Source organism: Oryctolagus cuniculus, chromosome 1, assembly GCF_964237555.1.
Source record: "Oryctolagus cuniculus chromosome 1, mOryCun1.1, whole genome shotgun sequence".
Taxonomy (NCBI): Eukaryota; Metazoa; Chordata; class Mammalia; order Lagomorpha; family Leporidae; genus Oryctolagus; species Oryctolagus cuniculus.
The window spans coordinates 175526607-175532606 of NC_091432.1; positions in this window are offsets into that span (position 1 = coordinate 175526607).

The following is a 6000-nucleotide window of genomic DNA, read 5'->3' on the forward strand; positions in this document are numbered from 1 at the left end:
GATCTCAAGTGTGTCTTAATCCAGTTTTAGTTGTTTTATGTGTTGTGTATAATTAAGAATCCAATTTCACTTTTTTTGCATGTGAATACATTTTTACCAACACCATTTCTTGAAGAGGCTATCTTATCCCTATTGTGTATTCTTGCAAATCCTCCTCTTGTTGAAAATTAGTTGAATGGCTTTACATGGATTTATTTCTGGGTTCTATATTCTGTTCCCTAAGTTGATATGTCTATTTGTAGCACAATATCACACTATTTTTCACTGTAGGCTTATAATGTATATTGGAATCAGAAACAGTGATAGTTCCAATTTGTTTCTGCTTTCCTAAAAATTCCTTGGTTATTCAAGATCATTTATGGTTCTATTTGAGTATTAGCATTGCTTTATCTATTACGTTGAAAAACATATCAGAATTTTGATAAGGATAAATCTCATGATTACTTTGAGTAGTATGGACATTCTAACAATGAATACGGGAAATCTTTCAAATTATTTGCACGTTCTTCAATGTCTTTCATCAATGTTTTATAGTTTGTAGAGTAAGTATCTTTCTTATGCTTTGTATGATCTATGCTTAAATAATTTGTTATTTTTGATGTTGCAAATGAATTGCTTCCTTACCTTCATTTTTGGACAGTTTCTTGTTAGTATATAGAAACACAACTGATTTTTGTATATTGATTTTGTATACCTTAACTTTATTGAACGGATAATTTTTTTCTAACCCTTCTCTGTGGAGTCTTTATAGTTTTCTACTTTATGTATTATTTCCAGTTTTATTTTTCTTATTATTTAATTGCTCTAAGACTTGAATAACATTAAATAAAAGTGGTAAGAGTGGGCAATATTGCCTCGTATTAGAACTTAGGAGAAATGCTTTAAGTTTTCCCCCACTGATTATGATATAAGCTATGGGCTTTTCATATTTGGACTTTATTGTGTTGAGACAAATTCCTTCCATATTGAATTTGTTGGCAGCTTTACCATGAAAGGTTATTCTGTCAATATATTATGCCACATTTACTGACTTCTGTATATTGAACCAAACCCAGAAGATTTGTACAAATATTTCATCAGGTATATTGGCCTATAGTTTTCTTTTATTACATTAGCTTTCTCTGGCTTTGGTATCAGGGTGATGGTGCCCCATATAAATAAGCTTAGAAATATTGGGTCTGGCACTGTAGTTAGAGGGTAAAGCCACTGCCTGCAGTGCTGGCATCCCATATGGGCCCCAGTTCAAGTCCTGACTGCTCCAATTACGATCCAGCTCTCTGCTATGGCCTGGGAAAGCAGTGGAAGACGATCCAAGTCCTTGGGCCCCTGTATCCCCATGGGTGACCTGGAAGAAGCTCCTGGGTCCTGGCTTCAGATCTGCGCAGCTCCGGCCATTGTGGCCAATTAGGGAGTGAACCAGCAGATGGAAGACCTCTCTCTCTTAGTCTCTCACTCTCTGCCTCTCCTACGCTCTGTGTATAACTCTAGCTTTCAAATATATAAATAAATCTTTAAAAAAAAAAGAAATGTTGGGTCCGACACTGTGGTGTTGTGACTAAAACTACCACCTGCAGTGCTGGCATCCCCTATGGGCACTGATTAAATGCTGGCCACTGCATTTACAATACAGCTCTCTGCTAATGCACCTGGGAAAGCAACAAAAGATGGCCCAAGTGCTTGGGTCCCTTGCCCAAGCAGGACACTGGAAGAAGCTCCTGGATCCTGGCTTCATTCTGATCCAGTCCTGGCTGTTGTGGCCATTTGGGGAATGAACCAGCAGATGAAAGATCTCTCTCTCTCTCTCTCTCCCTTTCTCTCTCTGTAACTCTGACTTTCAAATAAATAAATCTTTAAAAAATTGAGAAATATTCCTCATTCTTGTATGTTTTAGGAGAAATTATGATTTTTATTATCTGTTCTTTGACTATTGGGTACGATTTCCTTATGCAATCATCCTGGCCACATTTTTGTCTGTGTGTGTTTGGTACTTATTGTTAATCTGTTCAGGGTTTATATTTCTTCTCAAATTGAATTTTTCTAAGCTATTTCCATCTCTTCTGAGTTACACAATTTGCTGACATACAATTGTTTATAAAGTCACCTATCATCCATTGTTTTCCTGGGGCATCCATCCCTCCCCATCAAGGGCTGAAGCACCCATAAATTCCCCCCAAATCTCCCTAAACTTAAGCCAATGTCTTTAAAGAACACTTTTGTTTCCAGAGTACATTAAAGTCCAGGTTCATTGCAATATTGTCATCCATCTTCATTCCTAGGGGAGTGTCTGTGTTATGTGTATGGGTAAATGCTTATAAAAAGTAATAATATGTTGGAAAGAATGATGCCATAGCTAATGCAAATGAAAGACAACAATTATGATATCAGAATGAGGAAGGAGATTAAGGTACCAGAATTTTTAAAATTGATAATGCAGAGAATAATAAGTTGGGAATACAAACATTTCTCTTACTGGAAAGATGTATTTTATATAAACAACAAAGTAGTTCAATAATTCTTATGGCCTGAATGAATTACTACTGAAATATTAATTACATTATCAATTATTTCAAGTATAAGTAAGCAAATCTAACCATTTGTATGAATTTTATAGTAAGAAAAGAAAAAATAAATATTTGCAAATATTTTGCAAATCAAACATCCCATTGTATATTCATAAATTACATTTCTCATAAATCTCAACACATCAGTAAGATACAACTTTACTTTAGGATCTATTTTATATCCATGAATGATGTGTATGTAAAGTTCTGCATTTAGCCTTTATATAGAAGATTCAACATTGAGCTAGCCCAAATAATGTCTGCCACTTAAAAAAAAAAACTCATCTATTCCTTTGAAATGATCAAACATTAAAACTACATTTTAGGGGCCAGCGCTATGGCATAGTGGGCTAAGCATCTGCCTGCAGTGCTGGCATCCCATATGGACACCACATCGAGTCCCAGTTGCTCCTCTTCCAATCCAGCTCTCTGTTATTGTCTGGGAAAGCAGTAGAAGATGACCCGAGTCCTTGGGCCACTGCACCTTCATGGGAGACCCAGAAGAAGATCCTGTTTCCTGGCTTCGGATCAGCATAGTTCTGGCCATTGTGGCCATTAGGAGAGTGAACCAGCGGATGGAAAACCTTTTTCTCCGTCTCTCTCTCTCCCTGTCTATAACTTCTTCTCAAATAAATAAATAAATCTTTTTTAAAAACTACATTTTATATTAAGTAAAGGGGATAGAAAACTATAATAGACATATTTCCAAAGGAGCAAATAAAAGAGTACAATAATTTTAGTGAAATGACATATTTAGTTCTATCAAGTTAGGGAGATTAATTCATCCTAGTACATAAAACACCTAGCAAATTTAAAAAGTGAGGAAAGTATTAACTCCAAGAAAATGGTCTTATGTATCATAAAGAAAATGCAATTGTAATATACTATTTAGAAAGTTAAAAACAATAAAATTTCAATCTAAATACTGAAAACAACATATTAACAACAAAAAATATGGCATAACTAAACAAGAAAATGGAGAACAGGGTGACGTGGAATGCACAGGCGGCAGGACTATGATGAAAGTCAAATCTTCATTATGTACACAGGAACTTCAAAACATACTATACCTAAATTTAAAATATGGATAAATATGAATTTAAACACACTATTTAGAAACAAAGAGACACAACCAGAAGAAGCTATCTGAAGGGATTGAAATAACTGATTTGTGTGTGAGGTTGAAGTGGTGGCATGTCCACATCTTCATAACTCAATTTTCTTTTTCTTTCCTTTTTTTTTTTTTTTTTTTTTGACAGGCAGAGTGAACAGTGAGAGAGAGAGACAGAGAGAAAGGTCTTCCTTTTGCTGTTGGTTCACCCTCCAATGGCCGCCACGGCTGGCGCACTGTGGCCGGCACACAGCGCTGATCCGAAGGCAGGAGCCAGGTGCTTCTCCTGGTCTCCCATGGGGTGCAGGGCCCAAGCACTTGGGCCATCCTCCACTGCCTTCCCGGGCCACTGCAGAGAGCTGGCCTGGAAGAGGGGCAACCGGGAAAGAATCCGGCGCCCCGACCCGGACTAGAACCCGGTGTGCCGGTGCCGCTAGGTGGAGGATTAGCCTAGTGAGCCGAGGCGCCGGCGCATAACTCAATTTTCAAGGCAGAGATTTTAAAGAGGAAGATGCTCCTTCTGGAACCCTCAGTGAAGAACAGCTTGTTTCAAAACTTCTATGCAGGACATTTGTAATTAATTTTCTCCTCTATTATATAGAAAATGTTAGACCTTTACTTTATGAAAGATGGAAAAAAGAGCAAACAAAATTTGTCATTACTTTTGTATATAAACTGCTAGGATAGTGGGCAACAACTTAATTAATCAATTTGATCACATGAAAATACACTCTGGCATTTTTTTTTTTTTTTTTACATTTAGGCTTCAAAATACAGCCTTCTGCCTTGTCATCAAATGTATTCCTGTATTGTTGTTTCCTTTTAGTCTTCATGTTTAGACAGGCTTTTGTCAATAGATCTGCTAAAAATTGAACAGACTATTACCACAAGATGGCAGCTTTGAACATATTTCAAAATGTTGGTAATGAACATCAAATGCCTCCAACTGAAATGAACAGTTAAGACATATGCTGTCCCTTTTCTGGTTTGTGAAGTTCTGCCTGTGATCTGAAAGCAGAAGAATTGCAATTTTCTTTTTGGTGCAAGAGTTTGTGTGATTAATAATCTCCACACAGCTGAAATTTCCAGCTAAATAATAATGACAAAAATACGCCTTCTTTATCAGTCAAAGCACTTATATACATGCTTCTCATCATGATCACTGATTATCCGGTCCTTCCGGCCATAAAATGAAGAGTGAGTGGCATAGCACCCAAATGATTTCACATACAATTGATGATTATGCCAGTAACAAAGACATTGATAATTTGTGACAAGGGTGAAAGGGTAGCCAGCTATGGGAATCAGCTCTATTGAGCCACTGAGAATGCAATTGTTGGAAGCGATAGTTAACTTTGTAGGTGTGCACCTAAAGTTTTCATAGAAAATCTGGCCTAGAACTTGGCTAGAAAAAGATAATTCATTTTTTGTACCTTGAAAAAATTCCAATTTATGGAATAGTTTCAAGAATACAAAGAATTCCCAAATATGTGGTACCTAGATTTATCAATCGTCAATATTTTGCACATTTATTTTGTCACTCTGTCCATCCAAGTATATCTAGTGAATGGCAGATACTGTGGTCCTTTATTCTTGTTTCAGTGTGAACCTCCAAAAAATATAACCAAATTGTAAATTTCATTAAATTTAATATGGGTTTAATGATGTCTTCTAATACATAAACCTCATCTAAATTTCCCCCATTGTTAGGCAGTTTTTCAGGGAATTTTTTAAGTGATCAACTCAATTTTGTAGAAGAAACAAAAATACAGAGACATAAAATTCCAACATCATAAGAGAAACTTGTTTAACCCAAGTTGAATAAAAACATATATTAAAGAGTGTATATGTGTGGATGGGGAAGCATGGTGAGGGACTTCTATTCAATTTAAAAAATCAACATCTGTTTATGATAGAAAATATTATAAGACTTTGTAGCCACACATATCTAGATTGGTTTCCTGTTTCTTCTATTCATTAACAAAGTGTTCTCCAGTGAACTGTATTATTTCAAATCCCTAAAATAAAGACTGCGTTTACAAATAGATTCTTAGAACATTAAATGTGATAAAGCATGATATATCCCCCACTTGAAATGTAGCAAGTGCTTAACAAATTTTAAAATCTATTCCTAGAATCCTGAAACCTTAAATCTAACAACATCCTGAAACAAAAGTAGCTTGGCAAGAAAAAAAAAAAAAAGAATTTATGCTCCAAACTTTAATCTCTTGGTTCCTGATTCCATGTTGCACGCTGGTTTCCAACTGAACGCTCTCATCCTACTGCCATCGAGGGGCATGTCACAGCTAATTATCTGTCATCACGCCC